Source organism: Ambystoma mexicanum, chromosome 7q (assembly GCF_040938575.1).
Source record: "Ambystoma mexicanum isolate Mex_15411 chromosome 7q, UKY_AmexF1_1, whole genome shotgun sequence".
Classification (NCBI taxonomy): domain Eukaryota; kingdom Metazoa; phylum Chordata; class Amphibia; order Caudata; family Ambystomatidae; genus Ambystoma; species Ambystoma mexicanum.
The window spans coordinates 993920130-993944682 of record NC_090941.1 but is presented as its reverse complement, the minus strand read 5'-3'; positions in this window follow the sequence as shown (position 1 = coordinate 993944682).

The following is a 24553-nucleotide window of genomic DNA, read 5'->3' as shown; positions in this document are numbered from 1 at the left end:
AAAGACTATAGGGACAACGATTGGGAAATTATATAGGCAAATAAAGGATAAAGGAGGATGCAAAACTCAAGAGAGTGAACGAGAAGCATTCTTTAAGGAAACAGGAGGAAGAGTGGATGATGTCATAACAGATGGTCATAGAAAAATGTAAACATTTCTTTTAGCAGGTTAGATCTTGATGATGTAGGAGAAGATAGCAGTCATACGAGTTGGGGCATAATGAAGTCAAATGAAGAAAGGAGAGAAACTGAGAGCGCAAAAAGAGGGCAAATGTGGATTTTCAAGAGAATTGAGCGTAGATGAAGGGGTAAAATGGTCAGATTTAGAGGACCCCATAGAAAAATATAGAAAAAACACCAGAACCGACACCATATACTGAATTACCGCAAGCACAATCGTACAGTATAGAGGATATATCATCACCTTGTATAACCAGATTAACAACATTGCCATGACAGATACATAAGGGAGAGGAATATGCTGCTTGGAAGATCAGGAGTGTGGGCAGGTATGACTATGGAACAGGATTTTCACAATTCCCACTATTAGAGAAAAGGGGTGGAGGGAACGGGGGAGGGGGCAATCAAAATATATTCCATGGCTCCATATGGATAAAGAGAATTTAAAGTGCACACTACCAAGTTTAACTTCTGGTTCAGGAAAATGGATTTCAGAATTAGAGGAAAGGAGATCAGGAATGACCTTAGCCACAGGTGGTATTGAAGGCCCATTATCAGCTATTCTAGGGGAGAGAGCTAGAGAAATTTGGAAAAGAGCAGAACATCCCAAAGTAACTGTACAAAACACGGTGCATGATGGAGCGCCATTTAATATTTGTAGAGCAGATGTGTGGCGAGCACTTGGAGTACAATTTCCTGATACATATGATAGTGGGGCGATAATGACTAGGAAAATGAGAGAGGATGAAGACCCTATTACTTTTATTCAGGATAATTCAGGACAGATGGAGTTTGGAGACGAATGAACCGTGGGATAAGATGGTAGCATTATTTTGCCATATTTTATGTCCTGGGCTACCATAGCCGGTGCAACGTCAGTTAAAGAAAACAGGTGGGAATGGAAGCAAAGCTGTGGCCAGAGATACAATTGGCAATTGTGCATTATTGTAGAATATTAAAGGAGAAAGATAAAAACTAAGCCGAGGGTAGGAAACAGGAAGAGTCAAAGTTGGTGCAGAAAAAATTATAAAGCTTTGCCATGGATGGAGTGGAGTTGACAAGTAATGAGGGAGCTACCGCAGCAGCATAATGTAGCATATGCCATAGATCAGAACGGGTATAATTTTATGCCAAGAGGCAGAGGGAATCGGCCTCGAGGGGTAGGACGAGGATGATTTCAAAACCCTCAAGGAAGGGGAGGATTTAATGGTGGACAGTCACATAAATTTGCCAATCTCCAAGAGGGGGGATGGGATATGCTCCATGGTATAATACAGATGCAGAAGGATATTATGCCCAAAATCAAACGCAACCTCAGACGTATGCACCACAATCAGAGCAAATACAGCAAGTACCAATACAGATGCAAGCTGCACAGGTGCAACAACCGCAAGCACCTTTGCAGATGCAACAGGCACCAACACAAGTACAAATACATTTCAATGCAACAGACAGGGGCATCACAATGGCAAATGGATACAGGAGTCACGCAAATAGCTGCACCCAAACCAGGGAGTGTGACTGTGGTAGAAGGGAATCCTTTCACAGGCACAGGGATGAATTTATACCCACAATAGGACAGCCCACAGAATGACCTGATGTGTTCAGTACCATCCGTAACACCGCACCCCCAAGAGGAACTAAGGGTCAAGGTGACGATAGAAGGCAAGACATTTTTGATTTCTTATAGACACTAGAGCGACTCATTTCTGTGTCCATGAGGGAAAATATTCAATGTCAGGCATTGCCATGAATGCGCAGGGATTTTCTGCGGTGTTGAATTTAGTTCCATTTACAGACGAGTTACCAATTTCTATAAGAGAACACAACATGTCTATACCATTATTATAGTCTAGACAAACGCTGGTTAATATACTAAGGTGTGACTTAATGACGAAGCTTAACATGAATATATCTTTTACTGACAAAGGAATAGTGTGCTCTTCTCCAGGTATGCATTGTGCAAATGTGAGAGAGTTTAGATTATCATTTACAGGTAAGAAAGCCTTACGAGGAGTCCCTCTAGATGAGGAAGTGTTTTTATATGGAGTGACTATTTTATTATCATGGTTGCCCAATTTAATCAGTAAATTGTTAAGAATACCTGATACGTTTTTGTTCAGGCCAGATATCCCTATGGATGACGAGGAAGTGTGGCTCATCCCTTTAGAACTAGAAGCAGCAGTAGTTAGAAAAGAATGGTTGATGCTTCACGGCACAGACAATGACTGAAGGGGTGGAGAACAGTGATAACCCTGAATGAAGGATATAGGTTGACGGATTTGAAAGGCAAGGAGCTATTCAGGGATGTCTATTCAAGTGAAGAGTTAGTATTTTTTGTAAGTCTTACTTACTGGATTAAAGTAGAGGGTAATACCACAGAGACTAGCATTAGTAAAAAGGAAGCCACCATTATTTTCAGGAAGACTTGAAAAAAGTACCAAGTATTTTATAGACTACAAGTCCATATGATGTGGGCTTATTGAAAGGAGTGGGAGCAGTTAAAATTAAGCTCAAATCAGGAGGAATTTTGCCACATGCAAAACATTATCCGATGTGCAGAGAGGCAGATGAATGAATATCCGAAACTATATCCACCTTAATGAAGCATGGCATCTTGGTAGCATCTGATTCTCTTTGTAACACGACTGTGTACCCTGTCAAAAAATCAACTGGGGGTCGTGAAGATTTATCTAGGACTTGAGACCCCTAAACAATATAGTTAAAACTGAGTTTCCTAAAGTTCCAAATCCAGCGAAAATATTGCATAATATTCTCTCGACAGCCAAGTATTTCACTGTTGTAGATTTATAAAATGTGTTTTTCTCAATTCCCCTTCATCAAGACTCACAGGATTTTACTTAATTTTAATATAGAACGATTCATCTGAAACATACTTGTTTGCCTCAAGGGTATTGTGAGTCCCCGTCAATCTTTAATAGAGTCCTTCAGGTGGACATGGGTAATGTTCAACTTCAAAATGTCATAATTCAATAGGGTAATGATATTTTGGCGTGTAGCGAGACAGAAGAAAACTGTAGAGAAGACTAAGTCAAACTTACCATTATACTGGCAGAAAATGGGTACAAAGTATATAAGGATAAATTACAATATTGTCAAGAAGAAGTACTGTATATAGGACAATTGATCTCACACGAAATGAGAAAAGTGACACATGAAAGAGCAGAGGGTATAATGAGGACTGAACAACCAAAAACAGTAAGACAAATGCAACCATGTTTAGGTTTATGTAATTATTGTAGGGCCAGGGTCTTTGAACACAGTACAGATATGCAACCACTTTTGAAAGGACTCAAAGAGGTACAGAGGGCTAAAAATAAATTAGCATGGACAGAGGAGATGACTGAAGGATTTCATGAATTAAAAAATATGATTAGTTCAGCTCCTGTATTAGGAATTCCAAAATATAGTGAAGAGTTTTACTTATTCTCTCTTTCAAATGAAGAATTCATGACTACTGTACTTACACAGAAAACGACACTAGGACATGGTCATAAACCATTGGCTTATTATAGTGGGATTTTAGATCCAGTTTTGAAAGGGCATTATCCTTGTGAGCAATCTTTAGCAGCTGCTGCATTTGCAATTGAAAAAGCCTCAAGTATAACCATGGGCTGTACAGTAACGTTATTTGTGCAACATGCATTATTTGGAATTTAGGAGAAACCCAAAAGTACATTGACAATACAAAGAGCGTCATGGTATGGGGTAATTATCTCAAACCCTGCAATCAATATTGTTAGGTGTAGCACAGTGAATCCAGCAACGTTTATAGCTGAACCAGTGGGAGAAGATTATGATGTGCATGACTGTACAACATATACCGAATGCTATGATGATATTTCCCAAGTTAGAGAAAATTCTCTAGGGGGGGGAGTGGTCTTTATTGATGGGTCATCGAAAACTGATCAAAAGGATGGGTGTGAGACATAAGGGATCGGCAGAGGTAAAGCTGAACCGAGAGGTAAATTTGAGGTAATGATTAGCAGGAGATTGTCCCCAAATTACTCAGCACAGGCTGCAGAATTACCAGCGCTTATTGACATGCTGCAAAGCTTTGAGGATGAGGAAGTGACAGTGTACTCCGACTTCCCCTCTGTGACGTTAATCGTACATGCAGGTCTGTCACGTTGGAAAAGGAGGGGCTTCTTCTGTGCTGATAGCACACCAGTGCAACATGCAGGTTTATTAGAAAAATGTATTGAAGCATGAAGTTTTCCAGAGACTTTAACAGTTGTAAAATGTGCCGCCCATTCAAAGAGAACAGATTTAATCTCTTGTGGAAACAAAGCCAGAAAAGCAGCCTACTCTCCAACCACATCTGATGGTGAAGTAAACAATATAAGGCAGGCAACACAGCGATGCATGCTGGTTAAGGAAGGATTTAATATGACATTCATTGTGCATCACAGGAAGAAAAGAGTTATGGAGAAGCAGGGGTGTTTTCTATCCCCCACTGAGGCGATTTGGAGATAGGATAGCACTGGAAAGCCAGTTATGCCTCTAGCCTTATTGAGGGTAGCTTTGGAGCAGCTTCACTACCCAGCACATGTGACTTGAGAGAACCTAGCAGCTACAATTGCAGAGGAATGGTTTGTACCCAACCCATGTGAACATGTGGCACAGTTTATCATAAAATGTATTGTGTGCCAGAAATGTACTGCCGGACACACTTTGCGAATAGTGAGAGGAGTAATCCCCAGACCCAATGGACCATTACAGCACCTACTTATAGATTATGTGGATATGCTGCAAACATGGAATGGCTATAGATACATGCTGATTGTAGTATGTCCCTTTTTTTATGTGGTTCAAGGCAGATCCATGCACACACCTTGATGCTGCGTGTGCGATAAGTTCCTTGTGCACAAAGTATTTCCAAGATGTGGTGTGTGCAAGGTTTTGCGATCCGACAATGGACCACACTTTGTAAATGAGCTATTTCAAAATATAGTTTTGTTACTATGCTTAAGGCATAAGTTTGCATCAGGTTATCATCTGCAATCAAACAGTATTTGTTCAAAATTAAATGGTCTTTTAAAGGAAAGGATAGCACAATTAAAAGTCACCTTTAAGAAGGGATGGCTACATTGCCTACCCCTTGCACTATATGCGTTGCGGAATCTGCCTGGATCAGATCACCATCTAACTCCTCATGAGTTGGTGACTGGACACCATATGAGAACTCCTATCACTCCCCCAAAAAGATTAAATACAGACATCCATAGAGTAGCAAGGGCATTAGGTGATGAAATGCATGATTATTTGAAAGCAATGACCGCAAGTGTTTCTTTCATGTCTCAACAGCTCCAGAATCAACAGGTGGGGAAGTAGATAATCAGATTGTTGATTTGGAAGATACACTCAAACCACTAATCCCATACCCAGGGGACCAGGTGCTGGAGTGCAAATTTGTATGCACCTCGAGTACCCCATGTAGTGGAGGAAGTGAGCCCTACTGCCGTCAAACTGAGAAGAAGGCGAGCATGGATCAACCTACATGACGTTAAACCTTATAAAGGAGAAGCCCTGCCTCATCCTGCCACTGCTACTATCCCCACTGAAGCAAGTGAAGAATTTCCGCCTGTGCCGACCAGAGCGATGTTCAAAAGCCAAGACAAAGAAAGAGAAGAAAATACAGAAAGTTTAGATTAGGGTTTCCTAAGGACTGATGGACTTGCAGTGATCCTGGAACATCTTCTTTAGAATAAATTGAAAGGAACAATGAGACAGAAGAAGTAGACGCCAGAAGAAATGAAAAACACCTTGTTTTCCATGTTACCCATTGTACACACATTCTTACTTGCTGTTTTCTCCTACATAGTGCAGTCTTACCCAGCTTTAATCAGAAGAAACATGGATATTGTGACAGTTCTCGGAAACCCAAAAAATATCGCTATGTTTTGAGAATGATTGTGGCGATCATTTTACAGTTTGTTTGTTATAAAATGTGTGAGTCGCTGTTATGACTGACTTTCCTGCTTGGTACCTGTTCCCTGGATGGATGGTGTATGAATTCAGGGTGTGATATCATGAATGGAATATCCTGTGAGTTCTGGGATGTTCAGTTTGAATGTGATTCCACCCAGGGCAGTCGGAAGATGTAGCTTGGGTGGTGGGAGCCAGTGGGCTCCCCACTGTACGTCTTTTATCTACTGATGTACCTGATGTTACCTGATGAACTTTATAAATTGATTAAAGTATCCTGATGAATGTAGCTGTGGCCTGTCTGAGCATCCTTTTGAGTGCCCTCAATCTTTTAAATGCAACAACTGGCGACGAGCTAGTCTTTGGTGCAGATCCAGAAGAAGACAGGTACCTGTGTGTGTGAAAGAGAGAGGAGAAATGAGACTGCTGCGGGGGTGCAGAAGGAAATGACAGATCAAAAGAAAGAAAAAAGGGGACCCACTGCCCCCCAGTAATGCTGTCCCACCACCCAGGGGGGAGAAAAAGGGGGCACAGAATAGGTGCCTGAAGGTGTGGCAGTTGATCAGCTACAGAGCCCTGACACAAATGGTTAATGGACACCCTGGACAAGATAAAAGCATAGCTGGTGAAGTGAGGCTGGTAGCTCAGGACTTAATGCCTCAACATGTGAAGTGGGGGCATCCATAAAATCTGCCAGGCGAATTTAAGCATTGATGGAAAAGGCCTGTGCGAAGTTGAGAAAGTCAGGGACATTTGTGACAGAAAATAGGGCTGGAAATAGGGCGGTGTACTAAGCCCTGAATGTTGTCCTGTTGAGCGCACTGTGTCCGGTTCAAATCTCTCCAAGAGTAAATAAATAAAATAACTACTGATAAGGAATCATAACGCCACACAGGGAAGTCTGGGAATCTCCTGTATGAAGCTGGAGAACGGCGTGTTCTGGGGCATTGGAGAGCTTGGTTAATCCATCTTGTGTGTGACCGCAGTGACCATTGGAGGTCCGTTGAGCTCTGTTACTGCTATGCAGTAGTGACGTCAGTGCGTGTGGTGGGAGTGATGGTGAAGCCCTGGAATTCTGCAGACATTGCGACCACTATTTGTAAGGTTCAGAGTGTGATGCCGGAAATGCATCTGAGGGACAGGGCCTCTGAATCCTTGTCCTTTCTCTGTTTTTACCGTGTGTTCTGTCATGTTTTCTGCCCAGGAGTCCATGAGGGACTCCTGGCAGTGCAGCTCTCTTTTGGTTTGGTGAACAGACCCATGGGATACCCTTATGGCACCCATGGGTAGGGGTACAACCCTGTGCCCCTAGTGTATGTTTTTGGGCACCTGTGGGTGGCCCACAGAGCAGGGTATGGGCTGGTGGCAGCTCCATGCTGAATTTGACAGGTGCTCTGGGTGTCCTCCATTTTGGGATACCCAGGCCCTGCCATTGGAATCAGTTGATTCCTGATAGGAAACAAGATGGCCCCTGTGGCCTCTTGCTTTCTATTGCCTGTTATCTTGTTTTTCCCAAAGTCCTGGGAAGCCCTGACTCTGTCCCTTCCCCCTGACTGGCTGTTGGGTGGAAGTTCCATATATGGTGTTGTTGTGAAGGCCCAGCTAGACTGACTGGAGCCTTCCCTTTGACTGTATGTTGTGGGTACCTCCTGTGGGTGGGACCTGGGTGAATGGAGTGTGTGACCAATATGCACTTCTTGTTGTGGTTGTCTGGTTTCTGGCCTGTGAGACAAAGACTGAGACAGCCCTGCCCGAAACTGGCCTGAATGCAGTGTGTAGTGTTGAATGGCTGGGTACTTGTCCCAATCCACATTCCTTGTTGTGAGTGTCTGAAAGGGAGGAGTGTGGCCTGAATGCACTGTGTGCCTGATTGGCTGACTGACTGCATGAATGCCCTTCTGTGTGATTGGCTGCTGTGTGTGTGCCAGCAGTGTGGATGAGAGACAGAATAGTATATCTGGGGACCTCTCACCACTGGAAATTGTTCAGAAGCATTCAGAAGCTGAGTCTCCACTCAAGAGTAACTGGATTTGCTGATCCTCGACGTCCAGCTGGAAGAAGAAGACTTGCTGTGGCATTTGCTTCGACGGAACTGAAGGTTGTCGAAATCGTCGAGGACTGACCCGAGAGAGGACCTGGTAAGGCGCCCTCTTCCCGTGCTCCGAGGGACCATCGAGCACCGCTGAATCTTCGCCGAAGCGCCCTGGAAGTCAGACCCTCGAAAGGCTGCCGACCCGAGACGGGACCGCCGAGGAGATCGAAGTGAAGCACCCGGACCTCGACGCTGTCGAAGTCCATTGCCGTCGACCAGGGTTCGCAGGTCTGTGTAACCGCTGGAGGCCCGTCGAAGTTGTGTTGCCCAGCCGTGGGAACCACTTGACGCCGTGCCGCCGACGACCGGAGCCGTCCGCTCCTTGCCTAAGAACATTCAATCGAAGGACTCTCTCGACCGCATCGTCGACCGCTTATCCTGCCGGAGAAAGTCGAGGACGACCAACGCGCCGAGGAGAAACCTGCCGGTGGGTTTCCCGCCACCCGACGACCCCAAAGACTCGGACGACTCGACGCCCTTGCTGGGCTCCCGTCTCTACAATCTTTGCGGTCCAGAACTATTGTCATCGAGGTGCCCCGCACACCTCCGCCTTGCAGGACGCCGACGCCCCGACGCCGACGAGCACCGCTCGGACGGAGCTGCCGCCTCTTCGACAACGTTCGGCCTCGTTTGTCGACGGACGTTCGACGCCCCGTGCCTCCCGCCTGAAAAGGAAGGCATTCAAGAAGGGCCGTCGATTCCCCGTCGCCGAACAGCGAGTCCCTCGACGCTTGTCGACGCCTTTTCGAGGAACTCGACTCCACCAGGTACATTGGGGGGGTAAAAACATTATAGGAGAGAAATAGACTATTGAACAATATCTGGACTGGGCTGGTGTTATATCTCTTTATTTTGCAGGTTGCCCAGGTGGGGGGATCTCCACACAGAACTGTGTCCAGTAGCAAGGGCCAGTATTCTGCCTATTGTTTCAACCCTCTGTTATCTCTCCTCTCTCTATTGCTGGTTTCCTTCTTATTGATCTGTGTGCCATTTCTACAGTATTGTGAATGCACTTTAATGAGGTCTAATATTAGTGGTACCACTTTAGAATTGTAGATATTTACCATTGCTGATTTTCCTGAGCACAAAGTGCGTTATTGTGATAAGTGTACATAACCCTTGAATATTAATTATATAAAGACTGTGTTTTCAGTAATACAGTGTGTGGACATTCCTTTGTGGGGGCTTGGGGATACCCTGTACTTAAGAACCAGCCTGCATCACCTCCTGAGAAGCTAGGCCTTGATTGCTCGCCCATCGCTACCGTATTAGAGAATCTTGGCTGGGGTCCTCTGTGCCTCCCCTCTACCATATAGAGAGCAGAAGTACAGACCCCCCCACCGGTCTTCTTTACAAAGCTGGTGGCAGCGGTGGGATGCTTATGGTTTTAAGACTCAGTGTATAACCGTGCCACTTACAAAATATCCGCACTTTATTAGATTAAGGTTTGGGTGTGTACCAAATAACTGCATTACAGGCAATGGAGCCCATTGCAAATGGTAAATTGACTCGGATGAGCTTAGAGGCTCTCCAGAGTGCTTGTGAAGCCAGGGAGTTGGACTTTGTGGATAAGTCTAGGGCTGAGCTGATAGCTGCCCTGGTGGACTACCAGACTGATGGTGAAACCCTTGATGAAGGGGGGGATGCAACCAGTGAGGACTCTGCCCCTGGGGTTGTCGCTGAATCTGTTTCTGGGAATGCCACCATTCCTGCTGCCTCTGTTCCAAACCCCAGCAATTCCATGGAACTTGAGTTATTAAGGATGAAATTGGCCTTTGAATATCGCAAGTTGGAAATAGAAGCTGAGCTTAAGAAAGAGGAGCTGGCACAGCAAGTGGAACTCAAGAATAGGGATCTTGCGCTCAAAGACAAGGACACTGAATGTCAGAGAATCCAGCTAGAGAGAGCTAGAGTGGAGACTTCAGCTAGACCAATTGAGAGTGGCAGGTCCCCAGCCACCAAGTTTATGAAAGATTTGGTTGGTGTGTTTGTGGAGGGTTCAGATATCCTCCAATGGATTGAAGCGTTTGAAATGGCTTGTGCAATTCATGATGTAGATAAAAGAGATTGGGCTAAGTGTTTGTTAAGCAGAGTGCCTCAAACTGGATATGACTGTATTCTGAAGCTGAGTGTGGAAGAAAGGGGTCAGTATGAGTGTATGAAGTCTGCTTTGATTGCCAAGTTTGGCAAGACACCTGCCCAATACCTTAAAAGGTTCAGGGAATTTAAGAAAAGAGAGAATGTGTCTTGGGTTGACTGGGTGAGTACTGCGCACATGAACATGATGGGGTGGATTGATGGATACAAGGTGAAAACTTTTGTTGAGTTGTCCCACCTCTTGTTTTTTGAGCATTTTTCTGAAGCCTGTTCACCAGAGCTGCGTCAGTATGTGGCTGACCAGAACATTTTGGACCCCTTTAAGCTGGCTAGGTTGGCTGACAAGTGGGTCTCCCACCGGGTGTCCCCTAAGGACTCCAGTGGGAAGGACAAGGACAAAGAAAAGGGGGCCTCTCAGAAAGCTGAGGAGTCCCAAAAGCAGTCACAGTCGGGTAAACCAAAACCTTCCTCTCCTAAGACCCAAAAATCTAGTGGGGATAAGTCCTCTGTGGGTGGGAATAAGAGTAGTGGTCCACCTGCTGCAAAGCAGGCTCCCAGTGGTTCCAGTACCGTACCCCGCACTCCTGGCACTTGTTGGGATTGTGGGGCTCTGGATCACAAAAGGGGTGACCCCAAGTGTAAAGGTAAGGCACTTGGAGTACAGGCTGTCAGCCTGACCTACCCTTACCCCGTGTCTGAGGTGGAGGCCACTGTCCTCCCCTCCTCTACAGGAATCACATTTGGTGCTCCAGTAGAGATTTCCTTAGTGTCCCTTGGGGCCTGGGACCAGTACGCAGAAGTACTGGCGACTATCCCACAGAACACCCGTAGATTTTTGAGAAGTGTCCTCTTGAATGGCCAGCCTTCTACTGGTTTGAGAGACACTGGGGCAAGCATGACAGTGGTGGACAGGACCCTGCTCAAGCCAGAGGACTATGAAGGTGCTCCTCTGCAAACCACCAGGTTAGCTGGTGGGCCTCCCAAATTATCGCCTGTAGCCCTAGTCACACTCATGATTGGAGACAAGACAGCAAAGCTTCCTGTCCTGGTTCAGGACAATGTCCCTGCTAACATTCTGTTAGGAAATGATCTAGTAGAGTTGGGGTTGATCTCGGATGGTCTTCCCATGACTGCTGCTGCAGTCACTAGGTCACAGGTGACACCGGGTCTGGCTGTGAGTCAGGTATCCGAGCCAAAGGCGAGGCCTAAGGCAAGAAGAAGGAAGACCAAGAAGGCCACCTCTGTGGAGGGAACACCTTCTCTTCCTGCTGTTCCGACAGCACCCAATGGGATCCATGCTCCGGACGGGCTGGGTCCAGCGGAAAACCCAAACTCAACTCCTGTGGGAGAAGAGACAGAAGACTCTCCTGTGGGAGAGGTTCTCAACCCGGAGGATCATCCCGACCTTCAATGCTTGTTAGCTGAAGGGGGACCCTCCCGGGCAGACTTCTGTAAGGGACAGAGAGAGTGCCACTCTCTCGAGGGCCTGAGGAAACAGGCCCTGTCCCAGGCACAAGGTGAAGTGCCTAGGACATTCAAGATTTATTGGGAGGGTGAGCTCCTTGTTAGTGAGCCCACTAAGCCCGAACCTGGTGCCCGCAAGAGGTTGGTGGTACCCCAGGTTTACAGGCCCTTCCTACTGCAGTTGGCGCATGAGGTGCCCTTGGCTGGTCATCTTGGGACCAAGAAGACTAAGCAGAGGCTCTCTGCCCATTTCTACTGGCCACGGATGGGAGTAGAGGTGGAGTCCCACTGCAGGACCTGCCCAACTTGTCAGTTGTCTGGCAAGACTGGAGGCAGGGTCATTGCCCCACTGCAGCCATTACCAGTGGTTGGCACACCATTTGAGAGGGTGGGCATCGACATCGTTGGTCCCCTTGACCCTCCCACTTCAGGTGGACATCGGTTCATCCTGGTCTTGGTAGATCATGCCACCAGGTACCCTGAGGCAATACCCCTTCGGACTGTTACTGCCAAGGTGGTTGCCAGGGCTCTCCTGGGCATTTTCACCCGTGTTGGATTCCCCAAGGAGGTTGTCTCTGACCGAGGATCCAACTTCATGTCTAGTTACATGAAAACCATGTGGAAAGAGTGCGGGGTAACCTACAAGTTCTCCACCTCTTACCACCCCCAGACCAATGGTCTGGTTGAGAGATTTAACAAAACTCTCAAGGGCATGCTAGGTGCTTTGGAAGAGCCCCTAAGGAGGAAATGGGATCTCCTCCTGCCATGCCTGCTGTTTGCTTACAGAGAGGTACCTCAAGAGGGTGTTGGTTTCAGCCCCTTTGAGTTACTCTTTGGACATCCCGTGAGGGGGCCCCTCGCCTTGATCCGAGAAGGCTTGGAAGCCACCCCTCCAGGTCCCGCCAAGCAAGTGGGGGACTATGTGTTAGGCCTCAGGCGGAGGATGACACAAATGATGGGTCAGGCAACAGCAAATCTCAAGGCCAGCCAGGAATTGAATAAGTACTGGCATGACCTGAAAGCCTCGCAAGTGGATTGGACTCCGGGACAGGAAATCCTTGTGATGGAGCCTACCAAGCCTAGAGCTTTGGCAGACAAGTGGACTGGACCCTTCAGGATCATCTCCAAGATGGGCGAAGTCAATTATCTGGTGGACATGGGAGCCTCTGGGGTAGCCCCCCAGGTATTCCATGTCAACAGGCTCAAGCCTTTCCACAGGCGAGCAGAGGTCTCATGTCTCTTGCTAGCTTCAGGGCAAGAAGAGGATGAGAGTGAGCCCCTTCCTGATTTGCTGCATAGCAACCCTCAGGATGGCTCAGTGGAGGGAGTACAACTCTCTCCCGATTTGACAACAGAGCAGCAGAGGGCCTGCCGGGCTTTGCTCCAGCAGTATGCCCCTCTGTTTTCACTGACACCGGGCCTTACACCGTGGTGTAAGCACGAAATTGACACTGGTGACAGTGTGCCTGTCAAAAGCAGGAGCTATCGTATGTCAGATACCGTCAAAAACCACATCCAGGCTGAGGTCGCCAAGATGTTGGATCTGGGTGTTATTGAACCCTCCACCAGTCCCTGGTCCAGTCCAGTGGTCCTTGTCCCCAAGGCAAGTTCCCCGGCGGGTACCAAGGATTGGAGGTTCTGTGTGGACTACCGAGGAGTCAATGCCGTCACCAAAACTGACGCGCACCCATTGCCCAGGGCTGATGAGCTCGTGGACACTATAGGTGCTGCCAAATTTGTGAGCACCTTTGACCTTACCTCAGGCTATTGGCAAATAGCTCTGACGGACCATGCCAAGGAAAAGACGGCATTCTCCACACCTGAGGGACTCTACCAGTTTAGGGTCATGCCCTTTGGGTTGAAGAATGCCCCTGCCACCTTCCAGAGATTGGTCAACCATGCGCTCAGTGGGCTGGAAGCCTTTTGTGTGGCTTACTTAGACGACATTGCCGTCTACAGTTCCACCTGGGAAGAGCATTTGACACATCTGGATAAGGTGTTGCAGGCCTTGAAAAGGGCTAACCTCACTATCAAGGCCACCAAGTGCCAGATAGCTCAGGGGAAAGTTACCTATCTTGGTCATGAGGTAGGAGGGGGTCAAATCCAACCTCTCTCCAGTAAAGTACAGGACGTACAGAACTGGGAGACTCCCACTACTCAAACCCAGGTGAGAGCCTTTTTGGGCCTCACTGGGTACTATCGCAATTTCATGGCAGACTATGGAACCATAGCTGCACCCCTGACAGCTCTAACTTCACCCAAACAGCCTAGGAAGGTTAATTGGACTGAAGACTGTCAGAGGGCCTTTGATGGCTTGAAAGAAAGTCTGTGTAGGGCACCTGTGTTGAGTGCGCCTGACTACAGCCGACCCTTTATCGTCCAGACGGATGCCTGCGACACCGGAATTGGAGCTGTCTTGTCCCAGTTAGATGACAAAGGGAGAGAACATCCTATCATATTCATCAGTAGACAACTCAAGGGTAGAGAACTTAGGTGGGCTACTGTTGAAAAGGAATGTTTTAGTATAGTTTGGAGCCTTAGGCGTTTTAGGCCCTACCTTACGGGGTCCACCTTCAAGGTCCAAACAGATCATAAGCCCCTGAAGTGGCTTATGCAGATGAAGGGTGAGAATCCGAAATTGCTCAGGTGGTCGATTAGCCTACAAGGGCTAGACTTCACCATAGAGCACAGACCAGGGAAGAGTCACGATAATGCAGATGGCCTTTCCAGAAGGTATGTTGACCGTCTGGATGAGGGTGTCTATCCCGTGGGAGATTAGGCACCCTCCACCTCAGTCTGGGGGGGGCGACTGTGATGCCGGAAATGCATCTGAGGGACAGGGCCTCTGAATCCTTGTCCTTTCTCTGTTTTTACCGTGTGTTCTGTCATGTTTTCTGCCCAGGAGTCCATGAGGGACTCCTGGCAGTGCAGCTCTCTTTTGGTTTGGTGAACAGACCCATGGGATACCCTTATGGCACCCATGGGTAGGGGTACAACCCTGTGCCCCTAGTGTATGTTTTTGGGCACCTGTGGGTGGCCCACAGAGCAGGGTATGGGCTGGTGGCAGCTCCATGCTGAATTTGACAGGTGCTCTGGGTGTCCTCCATTTTGGGATACCCAGGCCCTGCCATTGGAATCAGTTGATTCCTGATAGGAAACAAGATGGCCCCTGTGGCCTCTTGCTTTCTATTGCCTGTTATCTTGTTTTTCCCAAAGTCCTGGGAAGCCCTGACTCTGTCCCTTCCCCCTGACTGGCTGTTGGGTGGAAGTTCCATATATGGTGTTGTTGTGAAGGCCCAGCTAGACTGACTGGAGCCTTCCCTTTGACTGTATGTTGTGGGTACCTCCTGTGGGTGGGACCTGGGTGAATGGAGTGTGTGACCAATATGCACTTCTTGTTGTGGTTGTCTGGTTTCTGGCCTGTGAGACAAAGACTGAGACAGCCCTGCCCGAAACTGGCCTGAATGCAGTGTGTAGTGTTGAATGGCTGGGTACTTGTCCCAATCCACATTCCTTGTTGTGAGTGTCTGAAAGGGAGGAGTGTGGCCTGAATGCACTGTGTGCCTGATTGGCTGACTGACTGCATGAATGCCCTTCTGTGTGATTGGCTGCTGTGTGTGTGCCAGCAGTGTGGATGAGAGACAGAATAGTATATCTGGGGACCTCTCACCACTGGAAATTGTTCAGAAGCATTCAGAAGCTGAGTCTCCACTCAAGAGTAACTGGATTTGCTGATCCTCGACGTCCAGCTGGAAGAAGAAGACTTGCTGTGGCATTTGCTTCGACGGAACTGAAGGTTGTCGAAATCGTCGAGGACTGACCCGAGAGAGGACCTGGTAAGGCGCCCTCTTCCCGTGCTCCGAGGGACCATCGAGCACCGCTGAATCTTCGCCGAAGCGCCCTGGAAGTCAGACCCTCGAAAGGCTGCCGACCCGAGACGGGACCGCCGAGGAGATCGAAGTGAAGCACCCGGACCTCGACGCTGTCGAAGTCCATTGCCGTCGACCAGGGTTCGCAGGTCTGTGTAACCGCTGGAGGCCCGTCGAAGTTGTGTTGCCCAGCCGTGGGAACCACTTGACGCCGTGCCGCCGACGACCGGAGCCGTCCGCTCCTTGCCTAAGAACATTCAATCGAAGGACTCTCTCGACCGCATCGTCGACCGCTTATCCTGCCGGAGAAAGTCGAGGACGACCAACGCGCCGAGGAGAAACCTGCCGGTGGGTTTCCCGCCACCCGACGACCCCAAAGACTCGGACGACTCGACGCCCTTGCTGGGCTCCCGTCTCTACAATCTTTGCGGTCCAGAACTATTGTCATCGAGGTGCCCCGCACACCTCCGCCTTGCAGGACGCCGACGCCCCGACGCCGACGAGCACCGCTCGGACGGAGCTGCCGCCTCTTCGACAACGTTCGGCCTCGTTTGTCGACGGACGTTCGACGCCCCGTGCCTCCCGCCTGAAAAGGAAGGCATTCAAGAAGGGCCGTCGATTCCCCGTCGCCGAACAGCGAGTCCCTCGACGCTTGTCGACGCCTTTTCGAGGAACTCGACTCCACCAGGTACATTGGGGGGGTAAAAACATTATAGGAGAGAAATAGACTATTGAACAATATCTGGACTGGGCTGGTGTTATATCTCTTTATTTTGCAGGTTGCCCAGGTGGGGGGATCTCCACACAGAACTGTGTCCAGTAGCAAGGGCCAGTATTCTGCCTATTGTTTCAACCCTCTGTTATCTCTCCTCTCTCTATTGCTGGTTTCCTTCTTATTGATCTGTGTGCCATTTCTACAGTATTGTGAATGCACTTTAATGAGGTCTAATATTAGTGGTACCACTTTAGAATTGTAGATATTTACCATTGCTGATTTTCCTGAGCACAAAGTGCGTTATTGTGATAAGTGTACATAACCCTTGAATATTAATTATATAAAGACTGTGTTTTCAGTAATACAGTGTGTGGACATTCCTTTGTGGGGGCTTGGGGATACCCTGTACTTAAGAACCAGCCTGCATCACCTCCTGAGAAGCTAGGCCTTGATTGCTCGCCCATCGCTACCGTATTAGAGAATCTTGGCTGGGGTCCTCTGTGCCTCCCCTCTACCATATAGAGAGCAGAAGTACAGACCCCCCCACCGGTCTTCTTTACACAGAGTTAGCTGGAGCAGGAGGATGAAGTAAAGGACTGCTGGATTGCTGAACGTGAGGCGTGATTACATCATGTTTTCATCTTATTATCTCTGTTGGGTAAGGCACACTTGGGACTGGTAGTCACAAAGCAGGGGGGCACTGAAAAAACAGTATGCAGGGTGAAGCCCTAACAGGCAGGTGTATTATCACAAAGAGGAGGGCAACACACAACTGTGTGTGATTTTGTAAAAATGAAGTGAAGGTTCCCTATACCAAGAGGTCTCAGAAACACCTTTTAACACTCTTCTGCCCATATCCACCCATTAGGATACCAGTGACCAGGGACAGACAGAGGTAGAACAATTTTCGGATTGTTATTTTTCTTCAAAAATGATTTCTCTTTATCTTTTTTTCCTGTTCCTTTTAGATAAGCGGTCCATCAGCGCCTTCTAGGGAATACTCCCCCTTTGGGACTAGGTAGGGACTGTGAGCTATTCGATCTATCCTCCTGTCTTCGACACTGATCCTGTAACTCCTAGGCCACTGTGTTTCTGAGACCTCTTGGTATAGGGAACCTTCACTGCATTTCTACAAAATCACACACAGTTGCTTGTTGCCCTCCTGAAAATCCTTTGGTTACGGTGAGACACCAGGATGGCGCCCCTATCATGGATGTCCTGCAAATTTCACAGACAGCCATGAGATTGTGTACTTTATGTTGCTCTTTGAGAGCGTGACTTTCTTCTGAGCTTGAAGCGTATTGCCAATCAGTCGTTATAAAGAAAAAGAGAAAAAAAGGAATGTCAACTTGTTTTACCTGCTTGCTTGTACTTCATCATTTTTCTGGGGTAATGTGTTGAGTGCATGCATGCTGGTAATGCTGTGCTATATGAGTAGTGTTGCAAAGTTTCTGGTTGTGATTCTGGGTTTGCTAAGGATGTGCTGAATGGCCCGGATATAATATTTTAGTGAAAGGCTAGTTTAACAGTTTGCCTAACCATATGTGTTTTATTGACATTTGAGTTTGTTGGTGAGTGTGCTAGTGTTGAATATGTGCAGACTTTTAAGCACTTCCAACTTTATGCTGCATTATGATATGTTTTCACCAGTATCTGCCAGTTATAACTATTTGAGGCTTTGGAGCATTTAAGTAGCGCAAGCAACATGAACTTCAAGCCCAGCTCTAGCAGGAGGTTCGGGGGGCCAGGCCCCCAAGCGTCAGCCTCTACCCCCCTAGAAAGTAGAAAAAATGTGTGAGTTCTCCCATATTTTTGTTTACGGGGGTTGAATCTGTACTATAGGGAGTAGTATATAGAAGAAAACAAGAAGACGGATCGACTACCCCTCTCTAGAGATCCCTTTGGTTACAACTGGTGAGTGAATAGAGCCTCTACTTCATAATTTTTGTAGAATGACCACCTGTGGCCTGATAGGCGCTCCTTTATAACACAAAACTAAGAATAATTCATTCAATTTCCATTTTGATTTAAAACACAATAAAAAAGCTTTACAGCATAAACTTCATCTTCAAAAAATACCACTTGAATACAACAGTTTCACTCTTTCAGGGGGTAACTTAATTCGACTTTTCCTTAATGCCACAACAGTTATTTAGCTATGTAACAGAGAAACAAGGAAATACAGCATTTTCAGTATCCTAGTTGGCCGACATATGTTTCAGCCCTCATTACGTGCACTGCTCCTTCTCACGGGCTGTCACCCAAAAGAGATATTGGGCCATCTTCAGGACAAAGTAAATAGGACAGGAAGAAATTCCATTCCCCAGTGATACATCTTCTGGTCTAAAAACAATACATAAAACTACATTTAGTACCACATAAAAATCAAAGAGTGCCCATAAGGGCTATGTCATGTCATGGTGATGTCTCAGTTATTATGTAACATATCGACCTGGTCACTAACCTGTTGTTCACAAACAATAGGGCGGGACGTCTGTGAAACACCTTCTGATATAAGGTGCTTTTTCATTTTTCTGCAGTGATTTTTTAATCACCTGAGAATTAGAGAGAGGATGAATCGTGTTTAGCTCTATGAAAATATCTGCTTTTTTTGCAGTGCCTTACTGATTGCAATTAAACATTAAGCAATGTTTGAAACAATTTTTCACTTGCGCCTTGTTAACGTAGTTGTTTTTGTTATTTCTGTTTGTATTGATGATAGATCATCTGATTCTTTATTTCTCTGCGAAAAAGGTATGTCGCAGTATTGCTCACTATTCCACGTCAGAAGGAGTAAATCTGCGAAATTATAGCAGACAATTAGGATGGTACATATGTTTTAGTTTTAGCCTCAAAAATTACAATACTAATGGGAAAGACTCTCTCCTGTACGCTCACTCACTTTTAGACTGCACAGTTTTAATACAATACATTTGCTCGTTTCAACGCTACGCGTACCGTTTCGTCTAATCATTTTGTAGAGGAGGGCTTGGTTAATATTGCTCATTACATTACTAATGGGAAAGACTCACTCTGTACACTCGCCCGCTTTTGGAGTGCTCAGTTTTAAGAAAATACATTCCCGTGTTTCAGTGCTACGCATACCGTTTCATCTAATCGTTTGGTAAAGAAGGGCTTGGTTAGTATTGCTCACCTCTCTGTGTTGCTGCAATCTTCTTACGCATTACATGCAGGGTTTTGTTTTGGATATTGACGAGACAGCCTCGAATAGTATGTTAATATGTGAGCTACTTCCTGTCACGTGATGTAAAACTGGAAGTCACCTGATTTCTTTATGCAACGGCATCCATTCAAACCAGACAGCCGTGCCTAACATCTTTATGTTGTTCTTCCACATAACGATGTTGTCATCTATGTTGGGTGCGTAACATGAACATCACGCGGGTTCAGTCATGCCCGTATCTTTCTAATTTGATTTGACAAGTGACCCGTGGGTCTCAAAATATCTATATTTGATTTGAGTAATATCCACGTAGAATAAATAAACATAATTCACGTACCAGTGATTTTCCTATCTCCAGAAAAAATTATGTGTGTTCCACATGATTAAATATTGGACATGGAGACAGATGTTATTTTAAAATGAAAGGCTTGCATTAAAGCCATTTGGGAAATGAGCCCAACATGGTCTAGTTTATACCATCTGTTCTATTGGTCATACATTTCAATTATACTGTCCCCAATGTCGTGATGGTTCCCGATTCTGGATGCATATTGGTGATGATGTTGATTTACAGATAAATGTTTGATGTAAATCCCTCAATATTTATAAGAACACATATCATTCTACACTTACATTAAGGCCATGTTTGACTGTATCTATATCATAAATCCATTTTTGTTCCCATTTTGTCAGCCTCAGGTCCCTATTTGTTCCTCTAGGTGACTTATCAAAAACCTGAATAATGCACCAGATCATGACAGTGTATCTAAGTTGTTTGGCCCAATAATGTGCCACCAAAGGATTGGCATCTACTTTATTTCTTATGCAAGACCTGTGCTCGCATATTCTTTGTCGGATTTGTCTTTTGGTTTTACCTATATAAACCAGGTTGCATAGGCATTTAATTGCATATACTGCCCATTGTGTGAGGCAGTTTGTAAAGGACGTGAGTTGGATTGTTCTCTTAATACAATACTTTTCATACTTTGTGTTTGTTCGCATACTGAACAATTTCCAAAGCAATGGTGTTCTATCACGGGGGGCAAGCCCCAAAGTGATGTTTGTTGCTGACATGCATTGAATTTAAGAGGGTACGTGTGTACCAAGGTGTCTTTAAGGTTTTTTTGCCTTTTAAAGGCAAACCGTGGAGTAGGCGGATTGAAATCTTCTGTCTTGATCATGTGCCAATGTTTTAGGACAGTTTTTCTAAGGAGACTACTTATCGGACTGTATGTGCTCACACATGTTATTTTTTCCAGGTTTGTCCAATTCGTGGGTTGCAAACATGTTGCTCTATCCATGTGTTGCGCTCTTTTGACTGCTTGATGTAGGGTTGAGGACGGGTATCCTCTTTCTTTCAACCTGTTTTTCAAGATGTTGCCATGTTCTTTAAAATCCTGTAACTGTGTGCAGTTTCTGCGGATTTGCAGAAACTGACCGTAAGGAAGTCCTTCTTTTAGGCTACGTGGGTGAAAGCTCTGATAATCAAGTAACATATTTTGGTCCGTGAGCTTCCTATACAATACTGTTTCAAGATGGCCTTGAGCTGTTTTTTCAATTTCAAGATTAAGAAAAGACACCTTTCTTTCATCATGTTCTATTGTAAATTTGATTAATGGATTTTGTGTGTTTAGCCAAGAATGGAATTCTGTTAGTTGTCCTATGGTTCCACTTCAGATCATTTTTATTTTGTATTTGTAGAGCGCACTACAGCCCACAGGCAACGAGGGGCTTTAAGGAGATTTAAGGAGCCTTGCTTGCGGGTTACAATAAGCAGCCCAAGAAAGTATGCTTAGATACATTCACTTAGATACATTTGTTCGGTTACAGTTGTTACACATTGAACGTTACAGTTGTTCACTCATAGTCTTATCTAGGTAGCAGAATGCAAAACAGATAAATTACATGGTGACACAGTGGTACAGATTCTAAAGGGGATGTGCAAACACACATCATCAATATAGCAAAGCCATATTGTGATGTAGTGCGAGAGGATTGGTGGGATGATCCATATATAAATAAGCCAAATCCGCGGCAAAAGTAGCCCCCATACTTGTGCCTGTGCCTTGTAACTGATTGTAGAATTTGCCATTGTAGAGAAAGAAATGTTCTGCTAAGGCTAATCTTATACATTCTACAATGAAGGCAGTGGGGACTTTTGTTAGTGTGTGAGTATGATTGTTCAAATAACTGGACATTACCTTTAGGCAATCTTGTTGGGGGACGCTTGTATAGAGACTCACCACATCCAGGGTAACCAGGATATTGTTCAAGCCTACGGGCACTGATTGGATGATGTTAATCATATAGGTAGTGTCCTTTACATAGGATTGAATTTTGGACACCAAAAAGACAAAGGAACCAGTCTGAATATACAGATAAAGGTTCTAATATTGAATCAATGGCCGCCAGAATAGATCTCCCTGCTGCTGTTAGTGGATTTTTATGAATTTTTGGGAGAACATAACATGCTGGTGTTGTTGGATGAAGATTCACCAAGAAGGCTTTTTCATCTATTTCAATCCATCCCTCATTTAAGCATGTTTCATCAAGCTTTCGATTTCCTCTTGTAGCTGGGATGTGGGGTCTCTATCAAGAAGTTTGTAAAAAAGGGCGTCATTAAGATGATTCATGACCTCTGTTTCGTATGCATTTCTTGCCCATAAATCTATCCCGCCCCCTTGGTCTGCAGGTTTAATTACAAAGGCATTGTTTCCCTGTAATGATTTCAATGCTTGGCTTTCTACTTTGGTATGACTGTCTTTACAATTAATTTTTGTTTTCCAAAAACCTTGGATTTCATACGAGATGCGATTTTCAAACGCTACAATAGCCGGGCTTATCATTGCATTAGAAGGAGTGAATCTAGACGGTGTTTTGAGGCCTGTGATGGTTGGTTCTTTTCTAGTATTAGTGTGATTCTGGAAAAAGTATTTCAAACGGATTAGTCTACAGAAATTTTTGATATTCCACTTCAGTCTCAAAGTGACTGGTGCGTGCCGTTGGAACAAACGATAAGCCTTTAGTTAGCAAGGATGACTCTGCTTCAGAAAGGACATACTTTGTCAGATTGTAAACTGGCGTTACTAATTTACGGGCGGACCTTGCCAATTCCTTGTCTGCATTTGATATTTTTTCAACCTCTTTTCCCTTGCCCCTGAAAAAACTGTGGTGGAGGTTGTCCTGAGGTAGTGTTCGCTGTTCCTGACTGACCATTATCGGACCCACTACTTGTAGATGCGTTTGAAGAGTTGGAGAAATTCACATTTTCTTTTTTTTTTTATTGAAACCTCCGCCTGATAAAACCCAATGTAAACACTGGGATCTCAAGCTTTTATTACAACTTACAGATCGTTACTTCATTAATCACAAAAAGACTATGTACATCTAAATGGAAACTGACCATTCACAAGGACACACATGCCTTTAGGTAATCAACACTTTTTCATCAAGCTTTAGTTAGTCCATAAGGTACACTACCGCACAACTCAGTTTGATGCAGTGACCAGCACTAGCATAGGACCACCAGTCCTGATTGATTGATGCGGCAGGAATAAATTCACCTAAATGCTGCATCCGTTTAGATATGATCTGCTTGCACTTGGTGAGAAGATGTTCAGTTGTTTCAATTTCGCTTTTACAGAAGCGACACAAGTTATTGTTTCCTTCGCTTATATATCGACGCCACAACATCTCTTTTGTTTTTAAGGCTTTTAGCCGTAGTCTTAGGAATTGATCACGGTGGTGTTGAGAAGGGCAGTTTATTAGGTACAAACTGAGCACATTTAACTTCTGAGCTCCAATTCCTGAATCGGGCGTAGTCGACATTCGTTGGCGGAGATCAGTATTCTGGATCCAACACCAGAGTTCGAACTTCTTTTTAACGACTTGCGGGTGCATAATCAAGTCGTTCAAGTTTAGTTCAATGGTGGCAAGAATTGAGATCATCCTCTGCTGCCACTCTTCTAAGAGCTTCGATGTTCTCAATCCTGAGCTCGGACAAAAAATTTGGAATGCTGGGGCCACGGGGGTAAAACTCATCTTGCGTAGTACCATTAATGATTTCCACAATGCACAAGTATAAAGAGAGTGCATTGATAATCCATATCTTATGTGGATCATCGATATGTATGAGGGCAGCTTCAAAACTCGCCGCCAAAAAGTCCCTTCCAGCTTCTGCCAAAAGAGAATGTCAATATTCCACCCAGATTCTGGCCCAAAAGTAATCGCAGGAAAAGGACAGAACAGGTGCACGAGTGAATTTGCCGTAGTTTTTATTCAACAGTTGAGCTTGGATGGCAAATTGAATCATTCGGTTTTCCATTTCTAGTTTCCAATGATGTTCATGTAGAGACTTGTTAAATGTAATCCCCAAATATCTGATTGAATTGACAACTCCAAGGTATTTCCCATCGATTCTCCACGTAAAGGCTTTCTGTTTTTTTGATTTTCGATGACCAATGATGACGGTCTTTGTCTTTTCGATGTTCAAAGACAAGTCATTGATGTTCAAGTACTCTTGCAGATTCGCTAACTGCCGTTAGAGGCCTATTTGGGTACAATCTAAGAGAACCACATCGTCTGCATAGACAATGCATCCAATTCCGTTGTGATTCAATTTTGGAGGCAAACATCGAACATTTCTTCGAAACTCTGATAGATCGGATATGAACAGTTTAAAAAGTTCAGCTGCCAATGGACACCCTTGTTTCACACCTTTGCTTGTAGGTATTTGCCTAGATAGAGCGCCTTGATTATTCAGTCTAATGCAGACAGCAGTTTGAGAATGAAGGGCTATTATTGGTTCAATTAAATTTCGGGGACAGTTCCAGTTATTTAATTTTTGCCATAGTTTGTCGCGATTGATACTATCGAATGTTCCCCGCAAATCAATAAAAGCCAAATAAAGATACATCTTTGCTTTGAGAGCTTCAAGTGTTTAGCAATAATAAATTGACTTCCACTCCAACGCCTCTGGTAAATCCAGTTTGTCTGATGTCAAAA